General features: G+C 32.6%; 1 protein-coding gene across 4 annotated transcripts in view; it reads right to left on the bottom strand.

The window, feature by feature from the left end:
- Ten-a (Teneurin-a transmembrane protein) overlaps window positions 1–15,797 on the bottom strand; it is a 1,091,387-nt gene that overhangs the window by 668,205 nt on the left and 407,385 nt on the right. For all 4 annotated transcript variants that reach the window (XM_076399553.1, XM_076399555.1, XM_076399556.1 and 1 more), the window contains one exon: window positions 9,261–9,334. The gene's annotated coding sequence lies outside the window, so the exon portion shown is untranslated. The remainder of the gene's footprint in view (window positions 1–9,260; window positions 9,335–15,797) is intronic.

The raw sequence follows: 15,797 nt of genomic DNA, 5'->3' as shown, positions 1-15,797 counted from the left end.
TAGTTCACTTCTTTGCATGGCAATAAGTTACGTTTCAATTAGAGGCTACGCTTGTTGGTTAAATATAGTATGTGCGGCCCTGTATCCAGACAATTGGCTCTGAAATTATCGGTTAAGTTACCGTCGAAAATCTAGTTATGAATGACTAAATTCGTTATCCTGATATTATAACCCGAATTTGGCGGAGGCACTATAAATTTCTTAACCAATACACTGTGTTTGTTTTACCACATTTTTAGGGTGCTATCTATGGACTACATTGTTTTACCTGCTTTTAATATATAGTAATTTCTCAATGCCGTTTTATACCACCGTTCAACAAGTCATTTCTTCTAGTGGATTGCCGTACATTATTAGAATTTAAAGTCAACAAGATCTGGAAAGATTCCATGGAAATGTAATTGGAAGTTTTGGTAAAACCAGTATAATTTATTAGAACTATGAGCTGTCCAGACCAGTGGCTTCTATTTTCATTAAAATAAAATAGTATTTTGAAGTAAATTTTCAGTTTTTAACTGCTTAAGGCCTTCACATTTTATAACTGGCACAATCGATATGATTCCTGGTGAGATAACAAGGCTGTTCCTTTTAGAGTTCACTCAATTAACCGGAAACAAATTGATTATTAAAAAAAAACACAGGTTTCGTATATTATAAAGACTTAGAGTCACCAAAACCTAGAAAATCATTCCATACAGGAATACCATGGAAATTTGTGTAAGAACAGTATCATTTATTGGAACTATGAGCTGTCCAGACCAACGGCCTCTTCTTTCGTTAAAATGAAACAATATTTTGAAGTAAATTTATGGTTTTTAACCATTGAACTCCTTCATATTTCATAACTGGCGCATCCGGTAGGATTCCCGGTGAGATAATAAGGCTGTCACAATTTTGAAGACATTTAATTAACTGGAAATAAATTAATTATCAAGAAAAAAAGAACAGGTTGGCGTTGCATTAGCAATCATTCCGTAGTTACTCATAGTAGTTTCTTGGTGTAGTTAAGTGGAGTTCGAACAAAATTATCGCAGCTGAAGATCAATGGTCAGTAAAGGCGGGTTCGTGGTGCTCAAAGATGATGCCTTTCAAAGGCGGGTTAAAAATTATTGTAGGAATGTTCATTTGTTCGTGTGTATTGACTCTGCTTGTCTGTTCCATTCGGGACCTCATGGTACCAATTCTCTACGTCGACAACTTTAGAATCCACCGTGGGTTAATTTGTGGTAATCTAAATAATTGTAGCGATCGCTAAATATTCCCGTTTTAAGCGACACCTACGGATAAAAATCCGCAACAAATATCCCTAGGTCGGTCATGAAATAAAGTTGATTAAATTGATTCGTATCTGTTCGGCTGTAAACATGGCCGTTTCCATGAATTTATACACGTATCCCAAGATTCTATATTAACACTTTATTACGGTCTCGTAACTTCAAAAAGCCATCAGGACGTCATTTACGTTCCCTCGATATATTTCCCATTTTAATGGGCGACGAAACCGTTAAAATTATACCCGGTCAGGATTGGATGCAGCTTTATTCCGGGATATATTTATTATAAGTTTATGGCTTCATAATAAAAATTATGAAGGGTATTTATTTTTATATACAATTTGACGACGGCAACATATTGTTTTACACAATTTCCTTTTATGCTGCCCCTCCGGATTTGATGGTTTTGAAATTCTAATATTAATGCGTTTAAACCGTAAGTGTTAAATTTTTAACGTGGGTCTGAAATATTTATATGAAAAATGCATTTCATTTGTAGTTCTAGTATGGATCGCTATAAATTCAGGATATTAGTATGGTGAAATGAGCACCGAAAACGGTGAACGCAGTGGATGTTAGGTTGTTACCGACGAAAACATTTAAAAAATCCATAAAATGATTTTGAATGACCATGAATTGAAATTGAATGAAACAGCAGACACTTTGAAGATATCAACTGAACGTGTACATCATATTACGTATAATTGGGTATGAGAAAGCTCTGTACAATGTGGGTGCCGGACGAGCTCAAAATGACCAAAAGAAACGACGAGTTGATGATTCGGAGCAGTGTTTGAAGATGATCAAGTGTAATAAACCCGAGTTTTTGAGTCGATATGTGACAATAGATGAAACGTGATTATATTATTATCACGATGATGTGATTATAACGTCTGTATCTGGAATGCGCATAGAGGTATCTTTATTGGCTACATTGAAGAAGAAAGGACCATAAACAGCGACTATTACATAGTGTTATTGGACTGTTTGAAGGAGGAAATCGTCGAAAAACGGCCGGATTTGAAGAAAAAGAAAGTGCTCCCTTACCAAGACAATGCACCATGTGACAAGTCAGTGAAAATAATGGCAAAAATCCATAAATTGGACTTCGAGTTGCTTCGTCATCCACCGTACCACAAAAATATGTGTTTTTACTAAGGTCGGGGACTTTTCAATTGACCTGTTATATTATTTCAATTTATGTGTCTAGAAGAAACATGAATATTTTAAAACGGAACATATGCCACTCTATCAAACCGCCAATAAAGATTGTCAATACAACAAAATTTGATGGAAAATGTTAAAAGTTAGAATGACATTTGTTTTGTTACTTATAGTGTTTTTTAATTATTCATCGCAGTTATATTATTTTAGCTCAGTTAGTGTTTTGTTGCTCGCTAAATAAAAACTAAATGTTTGCATTTTGCGTAATTTACTTTTTTTTAGAAATAATTCAGAAAAAGATATACACTATAGAAAGAAGCATGTCTACAGAATTTGGATAAACTCTATCACACTAATAGAAAAATTGTCAATTGATGGAATCGTTCGAGATTATAGAAATTAACAATTTTGTAATCAACTAAAGTTATTCTGATCTAAATAAGACTGACAGCATCTTTTTTGGTGTGGGTTTTTGGCCTAATGCTGATAATTATCAACACAGATTGATAAGACCAGAAACAACTAATATAGAATAACTGTAGAAAATCATATCGTCGAGTTTGAAATATTTATGTGCATAGATATTTGTGTAGTTGTTTTGAATATACATGAGCATTATGTTAGAATTTATGAGGACAGAATAAATACCATCCGTTTTGCAGATACGGCAATGTCGTTATTGAAAATGTAATGATTAAATCTAGTTTTATAAAGAAAGATATACACAATCAGCAACAGAAGAAACTTAGAGATACTAAAATGATGATCAAGGATAGACAAGGTCGTAGGAAGCAAGAACTAAACGTAAAAAGGTAAGTATGTTCTGTAATGAAAGTAAATATATATAGCTTGGATATACAATAGTCAATTCAGTAAATTAAGCCTCCACGAGATACCACTATATAAGAAAAGGTGCATGGAACTCTAGCTGATAGATAGAAACAGAGCTCAATGTAAATATCATCCAACAACTCCAACCTATAAAATATTGCGTCTGTTTATTTAACTGCCTAATATGCAGTAGGTGTACTACATTGTTAAAATAAATCAAAATTTAAATTTGATGCTGTAATATTGTATTATAAATTTTGTTAACGTGCATTATTTTTTTGGAGGGATTATATATATAATCTATTCAAAGTTTATTTAGTAATGCGTCATAGATATTTGTAACGTCGAAACATTGCAATGTTGCCGCGTCAACTCTGAGTTTTTGTTCAGTTTGGCTTTGACATACAAAAAAAAGTAAGTCTAAATAAAATAATTGAACAAAAATGTTCAAAATTGAACAAAAATATAATTTATTTTAACATTATAGAATATCTAAAAACTACAGTTAACTATACAGCCACAATAATTTATAGGTAAGTGTTAAAATTTCTATCACTTTTGCTTTCAAGAATTTTGGTCCGGTTGTCAGATGTACGCTAAATTATTCAAAATAGTATTTATAATTACTACAGGTTATAAGCCGACAAACATTATTTTAGCTCTTTTATTATTTTGATAAATTTTAAGTCGCTCGGTAATATGTCATATTACTTTGTTTAAAAATGAAATTAATAGCAGATATATTGCTGGTCGAGAAGCATATTCCATCAAAAACTGTTTGCATATGTGGAAATAAGCATTGTCAACCATAACACATTCGGTTTGGATGAACTCGATAAGACATACACAGGAAATAATTGACAAATGGTAGAATCGTGAACATGTTTTAGACGGATTGGAAATTAACAGTTTAGTGATTGAAGGAAACTTTCAGGATATTTGATAATGCTCTGCAATCCTGGAAATTCTTGAGCCAGAGTGATGAGAGTGGAAACAACTAAAGCTATGCACATAAATAATTGAATATAACTGTAGAAAATGGTATTATAGGGCGTTAAAGGTTTGTGTAAAAAGTTACGATTGTAATTGTTCAAAATTAAACATCAGCATTAGGTTACAACGTATGACGAGAGAATGAATACTAACTGTTTCGTAGATATGGTAAATACATTAGATAGAATTCATTGATTAATTTTATGAAGAATGGTGTACACAGATAGTAGCGGAAGAAATAGAATATACAGTGATACCAAGATAACTTGACAAGCAATCACATCATCCAAGGAAACTAGAACTAAACGTAAAAAGAAAACGTAAACGAAAGTAAAATAGGTTAAAATTAAATGTATTATAATGTTAAAATAAATTATATTTCATAACATTTTTGTTCAATTATTTTATTTAGAATAGAATTTTCTTGTATGTCAAAGCCAAACTAGAAATCCGAGTTGATGTGGCAACATTGCGATGTTTCGACGTCACAAATATCCATGACGCTTTACTAAAAAATCTTTGAATATACTATAGATGTATTGTTAGTAAAAAATAAAAATCCAAAGCAATAGATAAATATTTCTAATGGGTTTTTGGATTAATTAAAAAATATTAAAATAATTAATTCCGTTTTATAATAAATTGTGAATAAAAGCAAGTGTAATTACAATAACTTGGTTATTTATTATAAGAGATAAAATGTTATATAATAAATAGTGAAGTTAATTTTCAATAAGGATATTTAATACTTTAAAAATTTATATTTTTCATTCTGTCCATATGGTTTTACTGACCGATGATTGAGAGTTTAAAGCAACGTGTAACCATATTGATTAAAACTAATGCATTAGTGTTGTTCATCCTGGCGTCAAATGATCACGAATGACTGATTAGGTGGCCACAACGCAGGAAAATCAAGTTTCATATTACCGGTATCAGATATCTATAGAGGGTGATGAGTTTAATCAAGAAGGTAAATATAATAGTCATAACATTCTGCCAATACTTTAACGTAATTTTTTATAGAGTCACGTAAAACTCTTAATAAAAATTACTAAATTGACTCTGGAGAAATTAGTGCAATTGTATGCAATATTCCTTGATTATATTATTTTACCTGCAGTTTATGAGCCTCATTATTGTTTTCCAATGACGATTATTTTTGCGGTATGAGAAGAGTCAAAAATCAGAGGGAGCTAGGTAAGTCGAATAAATTGGAGCTTAAAAGAATTCTCACTTTATATAGTCAAGCAATTCGTACTGAGTTTTGGACACTGGAATAATGGATCTTTGAGATAGGTTAACAAGGTTTAAACTAAATTTATTTATCGTTTTATAATCCGCTTGTAATAATAATAATCTCTCAATAATATTCTCTGTGTTTTAGCTTTTCTTACATCTTATATATAATAAAAAATCATGTGCAACTAATACTACCAATCTCATTTATATAAGAGTACAATATTGAGACCCAATAAAGCTAGTTCGTAATATTGAAGAAAGCAATCAGAAAACACTGTACTAACACACAATCAATAGAGCTGCCTGGGTCGCGGTGCGACATCTAACGGTAGCCGGCGGAAGCTCTAATCGATATCAGGAAGTTCCACCAGCTGAGACCTGTTTTCTCAGAACCGAAATGATAAAAATCGATGCGAGTTTCGCGTTCCTGCCGGTAGATGTCTCACCCGTATCAGCGAAATTGATTTTTCGATTTCTAATAGAGCATTCAATACTGTAAAGTATTTTAAAATAGTTAATTGTTTGTGGTAGATTTTCATTTAATTCTATTTTGTTAGTGCAACCTTACTGTCCTACCTTGTTACAACGTAATTCTAAAGATAAATGTGTTTTAATGCTCTTATCTCCTTAAACATCTATCGACAAGGCAACAACAGTAGATGGCGCTACTTTCAACTGTCATCGAAAGTTTTCTATACAAAGTCAACTAGATATTTCTAATTCATCACAAAGTTTTTTTGTTATTTTTCTTTTAGTTGACACATAATATTTTTATAAACACATTTAACGTTGCCCTGCATTTTATTTGGTATACTGGTTATTAATATTACCTAATATTAAATTTTGAGTGTACTAACAATGGGCGCGAAAAGTATTGAATAAATAAACAATAAAAAGTCTAATGTACTATAATTTTATAAACAAAACTTTAGAATACCTGAAACATTCACACAATTTAAACTAGTTTTTCATTTAAAATACATTGGCTGATAAGACCAACTGAAATAATTTAAAGACAAAACTAGCCAAGGATAAAACAAAATCATCAGTTATTAATCAATATATTTTTCGTTGGACTTTGAGAATAGAAAAACATCGCATGAGGCCGTATCAAGTTAGTAAGATGTATGATTAATTATATTTCTTGACTTTTTTTTAACAAAAAATAAGTGAATTATTTATTTTAATGGCCAAAAATAATTGAAACGACTTTATATTCTCTGAAGTAATTGCTTTAATTTACTTGATATTCTGATTACCTTTTATCACAGGATATTGTATTATATGTTTTTGAATTCTAATTTGAATAGTCAGGCATACAGTTTTATTTTGCAAAATATTCTCAGTTCTTCCCAAAATTTATTTCTTGAAGTTACAAGGCATTTTAGAATAAATTTTATTTTTAGCGACAAAAAGGAATTATTAAAATATATAATTTGGGGATTGCGCAAAAAAGATCCCAAGGTAACAAGTCAGGGCTATAAGTAGGGTGCTCGAGTGTTTCGGACCTGACATGTCTTTGGTTTTCGGTCAACAACCTCAACAAACCGATCACCAAGAGCTCATTCATAGGCGTACAGTAGACAGAACAGAGCACAACTGCCAAACCAAAAAACCTATCGAGTATCGAATACTCTAGATCGAAATTACGTGCTAAGCCAAATAGTAAAATTACCGTTTATATTTGATTACCCCTCGCAATATCATCTAAATTCTAGATTTCATCTTCAAATAAGCAAGAGTTGATAACTAAGCCCATACCATCATATTACGAGAATTAATGAGTTTCTGATATCTGATATGATGTCATCTGATAACAATTTCTAATCACGCCGGCTTGTTTGGCAACAGGACGGTCCTTCTACTGTTGTGATAGTCGCGGGTCCGAATCCTGCTGGAGTATGGTTGTAAATTTGTTTGTGATTATTTAGAATTAAGATTGCCCAAAAGACAAAAGTGTAAAATCCGACCATAAAAGTGATCCTATGCGCGCCAGTAACCAGGCTGAGTGAGACCGGACGTCTTCTGGCATGATCTAAATAGTAGAACCAGTCCAGATAAAATGTAATTATAAAAAAGGAGCATCTAAGGTTTATTTAGAAGTGTAGTACTACAAGACGTAAAAAGATTTTTAAAGAAGAATCTACCGAAAATAAATGAGAGAACTGTTTTTGAGTTTACGAAAGGAAAATTCAATAAGAACTTAAAATTTTGATTGATTCTTACTGACCATAAATAAAGTTCCTAAAATAAATGTAAAATAAATGCAAAATATAGGTCTTAATAACATGTTTGACGATAACGTGTAACAAAATCTGACAAGGAAAATGGTCCCGGTCACGCCAGTAACCAGGCTGTGTAAAACCAGAGGTCTTTTGGAATGATTTCTATGTTGGTCGCTCGTCAGTCGGTAGGCTTAATGCCGAGCACCGTGGTTCAGAGCTCACGTTCAGCAGTACGTCAAGTCCAGATCAATGCTAGTTGGTATAAAGAAGGCTTTAAAATATGAATTAGTTAAATTACTATCTCACTCCATTCAAATAACTCCATCTAAAAAATATATATTAGTAAATATTGAAAGACTTTGGTTAGTATCCTGAGGCTTTCATTTTATTTTAAAGCATTTCTACTCTGTTCGTTCTGAATGTCGAACGATGTCCAGTTTTTATTATTTGCATTATCATACCACCCTCTCAAAGTGGTTTTTTTAAATCAATTTTCGAATGAAAAATGATCATATTCGATGAATGATTTAAGCAAATACAGCCAATATTCATTTAGAATCATTGTTTATATATTGACTCCAATTGCTTTCGATTCCCCATTAAACTCTTGACGTTCGTACAGTACATAGAACAAATATTATCTTTTTTAATGAGACATTTTGTATCTATTGTGTCCCTTTCAAGGGAAGAGTTCCATATACATTATATAGAGACTTGCAGTCTAATTATAATACCAATATTAAAATTGCTGATATGTTTTATCGAAATTCAGCTCCTGCGATATTATAGGTTAACTGCATCGAATTAACTGCTGATGACGGTATTGGCGAATGTGTTTCGGGCCCGGCTTAACTGAGACCTCCCCAGGAGTAAAATTCCCTGTAGAAAATTACAAAGATTTGTCGGGACGATGCATATTTCTTCAGACAATGGCAATTTCCACCATTTAATTAGTGGGTCGATTCCGACTAGTTCGGTCGTTTAGATTCAGTCGAATGTTAACGGTGCAGCTTATTCGGCATCGCAAATGAAAGAGCGGAAGTTGGAGCTTGCTTCGCAGAAACGTTATGAAGCAAAAGTTCGGCTCGGACAGTTCGGTGAAATTTAATGAATGCATTAGGACCACTGAATGGCGTTCAAATAAATGAACCGATACAGAAAAAGGCTCAGAAGGATTAAAATTGAACTAGCATTAGCGAAATATACTTTAAATCGTCAGCAATTATAGAAATTTAAAGGGGATATAAATACTAAAAATAGTAGCTAATGCGACTAAGCATCGGACACCACTACAAAACCGAAAAATGAATTAATTTAATATAATCACAGCAACACACATAACAACATCAACACAGTATGTACAACAAGTACTCCACTAACATGAAAGGTGCCTTAGTTAAAAGTTTTGAATAGATAACCATCAGCAATGTTTGTAATTATTATTCTTTAAATAAAATATAACGGCGAATGCGCGAGTATAGCAAATGTGGAATAATTAGTTCTTTAATAACCGGAAGACGAACACACTTACCTAAGTTCTACTAGCACATCAGGAAGAAGAAATACACTGATCACTACTGAACATTAATAAACCACGTCATTGACCTGAAACAGAAATAAAAAACCAAATAAAAATGTGAAAATGTACCCTTAGTCTTATACATATATTTATGTATAATTTAAGTCACAGTGTTTCTTTTCAGATTATATTTTATAGGCAGAAGATATATTCCAGCTTGTAAAAATAAAGATTAGGGTAAACATTTCTGATTTGCTTCAGGTCATCTAGTAATTTAAAATAATAAAAAAAAACTACTATATATAAAAGCTTTGGTTTTATTGGTTTGATTTTGATACTACTTTCGTTTTATTTTTATTTACTTTACTGTGCTGTAAACCTAGTGGAATTATAAATAGTACCCATAAACTTTAAACAAGGTTTCTGCGTAAAGAGAGCCAGATAAATATGTTTATTTCCTACTGGTGGATGTTATTGTAGCAATACTTTGGATAGAATATATATACATACATATTTCAGAACATGGTAGTATAAGGATTCATGTTTTGAATGTATAAGAAGGTTGGGAATTAATTTTTATAGATTCAGAATTCAACATATCACTTGTGATATACTGTATTAAACAATTCTTTGTTAAAGTCAGAAATAAGTTATGTTATTTTCATGAGGTATGAACAGTATATTTTATGTCTTATTTATCAATCACAGTACCTTATGCATTATGTTAGACAAAAAGTAAAACACATTAGAACCAAAATAAAACAACTATACTGGTTAGTTGGAAGATACTCTCAACTTCATTTAAATTAAAGAGGATCAACCTCTTATAATAGTATAATACAATTATAAAGCAAATTTGGACCTATGGTGTGCAAATGTGAGGTTGCACAAGGTTCTTCGATTGATTACCAATGCCTCGCTCTGTAACCAACGAAGAACTGCACGATAACCTGGAAATCAAATGGATTTGCGAAGTTATCCAAGATTTCACCTTGAAACACTAAAGAAGATTACTAAATCATACTAACGTGGAAGCAATACAACTGCTGGACAGCGCGCAGAATGTCAGGAGATTGAAACGAACGAAACCATAGGAACTTATATAAAGTGTATACATTTAGTGTAAACTATAGCTATAACTTAATAATTAATAAATAATTATAATTTTATAATTGAGGAATACATATTGATGTATTTTCTTGCACTCGTCTTGCTTGTTAATTAATCCAAGTACATAGGAAAAGTAGTAATAAATTAATTGTAAATTAAGATTATCCTAAGCGTATCTAATAAAGATGTTATATAAAAAAACACTACCTTATGCCGATTACCACTTTTTTTCGGTCAATGCTCTATATATATTCAACATATTATCAAGCGGGCCTTTCAGGCAGGCAGGGTCAATATAATTGATTATCTTTTGTGAATCTTATAGCAATATATCATTTGATTGTTGAAGTTTTGAAGTTTCTACTTGAGGTTCATCATTCATTTTACTTCCGACCTTTTATTTTGATTCTGTTAAAGACCAATCAAAACTGAAGTTGAAGAGAGAGATCATCATGGCAACATTCGTACATCATTAATTCTTGCTGACATCGCCTTGCTGATTCTTACTGTAGTTAGATATACTCCATGCATGCTTCACTAGTTTCTTAATATAGATAGTTGCATTGAATATAGCAAATGAAATATATGAATTTAATATAGTTGCTCCAGCAACATGTTAAATTGCCATAAGGTCGCTGAAAAAGAAAAAATAAAAATTGTGTTGTATAAAAATTGTAAATTGTATTAGAAATTTTACATAATTAATTATATTTTTATATCATGGGAGAAAAATATTAATCAGGTTTTTAGCAATTAAAGCAAGGTGTCTTTTTAGATTAAGAAGATTATATAGAATATTATACCGAAGTGGTAATGGTTTTTAGTAAGCGATACTTATCTTAGAATAGGCTGGACTCTAGGAAGTTAATCGATTTCATAGTGAGCAGGGGAGCTGGAAGTCATCAAGTGATCGTGCGAGAAACAAGAGTGATCCAATCTTAGTCGATTCATAGCTACAGCATGGTAACGAAGGGAAGCCAAAGAATTTGTTAGGGTTGGCCTCTTGGGCCAACGACGCTGTACCTCGTTCTTTTCTTCCAGGAACCTTCGAGCGAATTTCGGGAATAGGTATGGATTAGCGATTCTTTGGAAAATTTCTGGTGCTATATAGGATAAAGCTTTGATCATCGCAAGTTCAGCGGTCAATAGTTCTTTTTAAGAACAATATTTTCTCTTATAAAATTGACATATGGATGTATTTATAAGGGGGGTAGTGAAGGTTCCAGGGAGAAAATTGTGGCGGTAGAGAGGGCGGGGTAGACCATGTCAATTCTATAATATTTTTTACAAGTAGTATTTTTTTAATGAGTTGTTAAAACAAACAATATAAAGAATGGTAGCACAGAAAATAATCTAAAAAAAATGAGTGTGTAAAAATTCGCACTGAAATAAATTCACCTGACTTTATTAGGACAACGCTATTTTATCCGAGTTGGCTTAGGAATAAGGGGGCCGAAAGAATAATTCTAGAAAACCATTAACGCTGAACGTCGTTTTGCGTTTATCGTGCGATTTTAATGAGGCCCCACCTCTACGCTTTCTTAGCAATAAAAAATATCTTGCAATTTCGAAATAGGAAGCTCACGGCCTACGCGGCGAACTCGTTCGGGTTTAATGGTGGCTCGGGAAAATTACGGAGGATTGATTAGATTTGGAATCAGGTAAATATAAATAAGCAGCTCTGTTTTTCGTTTCGAAACACGACAAGTGTATGACCCGAAGATGGATGGTCCATTATATAATTGATGAAATGAATACGGTGCTGATGAAGTGTTACATTATATTGTTTTGTTTCGTTTTTTAGTAATCTGAATTTGTGTTCTTGTCACAAGTAATAATAATGTTTATTGAAGAAAATAATTTGGCCATATGTTAAGTAATGTTGAACTATAGGAAAGGAACATATTATATATCAATCGTACCGGAATGTCATTACTGGTTTTCCTAAGAGATGTCGCTAGGATTTGGCGCATATGTTATTTTATTATACTTATAATATCAAGCTTCAAACCTATACATGATATATTTTACGAAAGTCCTCATTAGTTTTCTTATTTAATTAAAAGAACAAAGCCGGTGAAAGTTATCATTTGCTGGTAGAAACTTACGGTGACTCTAACCGTGAAGACATGTGAGGCGCTGCTTCGAAAATTCAAAGTGATTATTTTGATCGGCAAGAGGAATAACGTTCTGATTGACCGAAAAAGTTGGACGATGCGAAACTGCAACAATTATGTGACGAAGACCTAACCCAAACTTAAGCACAATCAGCAGAAGGGTTAAAATATGGTCCAAGAAAGAATTAGCGACCGATAACGAGAAATGAAGTAAATTCAAAAGATGGAAAGATGGGTGTTAAGTCAATTGAATGACAGGCAACAGGAAAATCTAAAAACCGCCCGTATAAATTCTGCTCTAAGGTTATGATGGGAAACTTGGCAAGGTCGGACGTTCGACTCCAAGGCTAAATCGTTTTGGTAGCAAGATAATGTTCTATGTGGGACCAAAGTGGTGTAATTTCGATTAATAGTGATCGCTGCCAACAACAAATGGTCAATTTGAATCATGCATTGATCAAAAACGTCCAGAATGGGACTGAAGACACGGTAAAGTGATTTTACAACCAGACAAGTCACCCTCTTATAAAGCAAAACCGATCAAGGAAGCGTTGAAAGCACTTGGATGAGACATATTATAGTCTATGCGCCGTGTTCTCCAGACCCCTTGACTATCAACTTTTGGCATCAATGGCCAATCGAAGGAATTAGCTCAAAAATGGCTCAAAATGGCAGAATGGCTTAAAAGACAAACAGTTGGGATGGCATTCATAAATTGCCTGAAAGATGACAAAGCTTTATAGATCAAATGGCTAATACTTTGAATAAATACGTTTTTCTATTTTCTTGAAAATTACAGTTTTAATATTTTTAAGGATTTTAGTTACTTTCTGAAAGTTGTTGGTTATGGACAATTCTATGAGGCACCTTAATTACCTCGAAAACTTATTAAATGAAGTTGTGCCTCTTGGTTATCTAGAGGTACTCCAAGTTCTTCAAACTAATTTTTTTCTTTGTATATCAATTAGAATATTAAAGTCAGACTTTTTGCACACAGAAACATTTCGATTGTATTAAAGTGCATGGTGCACCTATTGGTCATCGTTATACAGAAGAAATACACCCAATACTCTAGAGGTCAGAAAATCAACAATTACAATGTGGATACTGTCACACGTTGGTATTTTTGGAAAAGAATTATCAGAATATTTAGGCACCTTCTAGAGTGGAGACTGAAAAAATAGATTCACCGAGTTTCTAAAAATCTCTAACTACGAACTATTCATACCTGAACTTTGATTGAAAGTTTGTTTAGAAACATAAATTCTATCTGTTCTCTTTAGCATTGGCATTTTGTAAAAACGATAACCTTATTCTATTATTACAATAATAATATCTATCTTAAATAATTATAATTTAGCAAAAGTGAATATTACACCGGAAATAGTATGTGAAATTTTTGTCCAAAGTTTACGCTGATATTGTTTTGTTGTATATAAACTGTACCCAATAAAACCTAAACAATATCTGAAATACTAAGTCTCATGTTTAAATATATTAACTCATGATATATTCGCTTCAATATTTTCTCATTAGCTTTTAATGTAAGCTATATACGTACAAAATCCTATATAATTTCATAAAGCGAATATTTTATGTAAATTATTTTTAACTCGTATTACGTATAAAAAAGTATACTATATTCAAAATTTGAATCCGATGCCAAGGAAAACAAAATAAAGGTTACCGGCTTAGTTGGCGCAGTGGTAAAGGCGATAGGATGGTCGTCCCACTTGTTGAGATAGTCACGGGTTCGAATCCTGCTGGGGCATGGTCGTAAATTTATGTATGTGCTTGTTTAACAGTTATGATTAGGGCAAAAGGATAAAATCCAACAAGGAAAATGATCCCAGTCACGCCAGTATCCAGACTGCGTAAGATCGGATGTCTTCTGGGATGGATTCTAAGTTGGTCAGTCTTCAGTCGGTAGGCTTAATACCGAGGATCGTGGTTCGGAGCCCACGTTAAACTATAGGTCCAGTCCAAATAAACCCTCTTGGGTAAACCAAAAAATAAATTTAATACGTAAAAACCATTAAAACTACAACATGTATTTGTTTGAATACCTACTGTCCACGATTATCTGAAACGATGAATGTGTAAGTTATGACATTGGTTTGATAGAGTGATAACTGGTAACTATGCCAACAAAACTTCTCACTTTTCTACCGTTGGACCAGTTCCTGACATATGCAAGAACGCTAAATTAACATGGATTGATTTGGTGCTATTAAGCAGTATTATGCAGTTTCTAGTCTGTTTCCAGATCTTGTTCATCACTTCTTATACATTTTCTGCAGCCTTAAGTAGACATATATCATGATAACTGCGTCGTCGGTAATCCAAATCCTATTTCTTTTATTGTTGGGATATCAGCACTATAGGGCAGGTACAGGAGTGAAGATGCTACCCTGTGGAAATAGGTTTAAGTGTTCAGAATGCCCCTTCATGCGAGACTATAAATTTTCTTTCGGAAAGATATTATTCCAGCTGTCGACAGTAATTTTCCCATTTTGTAGATTAATCCCATTTGCCATACCCAGTCAAAATGTTGTGAGACGTATAGGAATATTGCTAGGCAGTATAATTTGAAAAATGACAGTTAAAATCTGCATAACTCTGATAGATTTTCCTTAAGGTTTTTAATAATTTAAATAAAATTTTACCATACAGAATGTTTTTGAAACTTTCCGGAACATTTACTACTGTTCATTTTTGCTTGCGTCTAAAATTAGTTCCCTTACTGGACAATCTAGTATAAGAAAACCATGTTCATGTTTTGTTGCCTAACCCCGACACATAATATCTGCATAAAAAACGCAGAGAAAAATTCAGCCGAGATAAACTCACACCGTACGTATTTTTTACACATGTAATGAAACAAGCAAAAAAAACTTCATTTATTTTGGACGAATTTTTACGGCTTTATTTAGACTGAACTACAGCGCTCCGCTTTTTTTCTAGGCGAATCTGACAATATCCTGTTAAGCATCGACCCAATTTTGCGCAAAGGGACTGGATTTTATAAAGGCTGGCCGATAATGGTACCTTATTTACCTTTTGTCTAACAGAGTATATTTGCTTACCTCTCTGCGTATAAAGCAACCAAATTAAAGCTTAATATCGCAGTAGTGTGCTTTCTGTTTTTTGTCCAGATAAATAATGATTTCAGTGTAAACTAATGCTGGTAGAGTATTTTTTAAAAATTAAGCAGTAATTACATCTAAAACATTTAAATTATATTAATATGTATAATTATTAATGTAAATATAATAGTACGGCGTTGATCTAAATAGGACGGGGACAGATATAAAGTGTATAT

Source organism: Rhynchophorus ferrugineus, unplaced genomic scaffold (genome assembly GCF_030347505.1).
Source record: "Rhynchophorus ferrugineus isolate W39M unplaced genomic scaffold, kcgeb_rfMv2 rfM3, whole genome shotgun sequence".
Classification (NCBI taxonomy): Eukaryota; Metazoa; Arthropoda; class Insecta; order Coleoptera; family Curculionidae; genus Rhynchophorus; species Rhynchophorus ferrugineus.
Note: the sequence above shows the minus strand (reverse complement) of the source record. Positions and strands in the feature narration are given on the sequence as shown.